We start from the raw sequence: 1,111 nt of genomic DNA, 5'->3' as shown, positions 1-1,111 counted from the left end.
AGGGGGGAGCGGGGAGACGGGGGAGAGGGGGGAGCGGGGAGACGGGGGAGACGGGGAGACGGGGGAGCGGGGAGACGGGGGAGACGGGGAGACGGGGGAGCGGGGAGACGGGGGAGAGGGGGGAGCGGGGAGCGGGGGGAGCGGGGAGCGGGGGGAGCGGGGAGCGGGTAAACGGGGGAGCGGGGAGACGGGGGAGACGGGGGAGCGGGGAGCGGGGGGAGCGGGTAAACGGGGGAGCGGGGAGACGGGGGAGCGGGGGGACGGGGGAGCGGGGAGACGGGGGAGCGGGGGGACGGGGGAGCGGGGAGACGGGGGAGCGGGGAGACGGGGGAGCGGGGAGACGGGGGAGCGGGGAGACGGGGGAGCGCGGATTGCCAAGGGTTGACCCAGTCACACGCAAATCGGGTTGATTTCGGCACAAGATACGACACTCCCATCCTGCTAAATCTCCGCTGTGTCTCTCTCTCTTTCTCTCCCCCCTCTCTCTCTGTCTCTCTCTCTCTCCCTCTCCGTCTCTCTCTCTCTCTCCCTCTCCGTCTCTCTCTCTCTCTCCCTCTCCGTCTCTCCTCTCTCCCTCTCCCTCTCTCTCTGTTTCTCTCTCTCTCTCTTTCTCTGCCCCCTCTCTGTCTCTCTCTGTTTCTCTCTCTGTCTCTCTCCCTCTCTGTCTCTCTCCCTCTCTGTCTCTCTCCCCTCTTTGTCTCTCTCTGTCTCTCTCCCTCTCTCTCTCTCTCTTTCTCTGACGCTCTCTCTCTCTGACTCTCTCTCTATCTGTCTCTCCCTCTGTCTCTCCCTCTGTCTCTGTCTCTCCCTCTGTCTCTCCCTCTGTCTCTCCCTCTGTCTCTCCCTCTGTCTCTCCCTCTGTCTCTCCCTCTGTCTCTCCCTCTACCTCTCTCTCTACCTCTCTCTCTCTCCCTCTCCGTCTCTCCTCTCCGTCTCTCCTCTCTCCCCTCTCCTCTCTCCCCTCTCTGTCTCCCTCTCTCTCCCCTCTCTGTCTCCCTCTCTCTCCCCTCTCTCTCTCTCTCACCTCTCTCCCTCTCCATCTCTCCTCTCTCCCCTCTCCCCTCTCCCCCTCTCTCTCCCCCTGTCTCTCCCCCTCTCTCTCTCCCTCTCT

This window comes from Pristiophorus japonicus, unplaced genomic scaffold (genome assembly GCF_044704955.1).
Source record: "Pristiophorus japonicus isolate sPriJap1 unplaced genomic scaffold, sPriJap1.hap1 HAP1_SCAFFOLD_1421, whole genome shotgun sequence".
Lineage (NCBI taxonomy): Eukaryota > Metazoa > Chordata > Chondrichthyes > Pristiophoridae > Pristiophorus > Pristiophorus japonicus.
The sequence above is the reverse complement of the archived record's forward strand: the minus strand, read 5'-3'. Positions refer to the sequence as shown.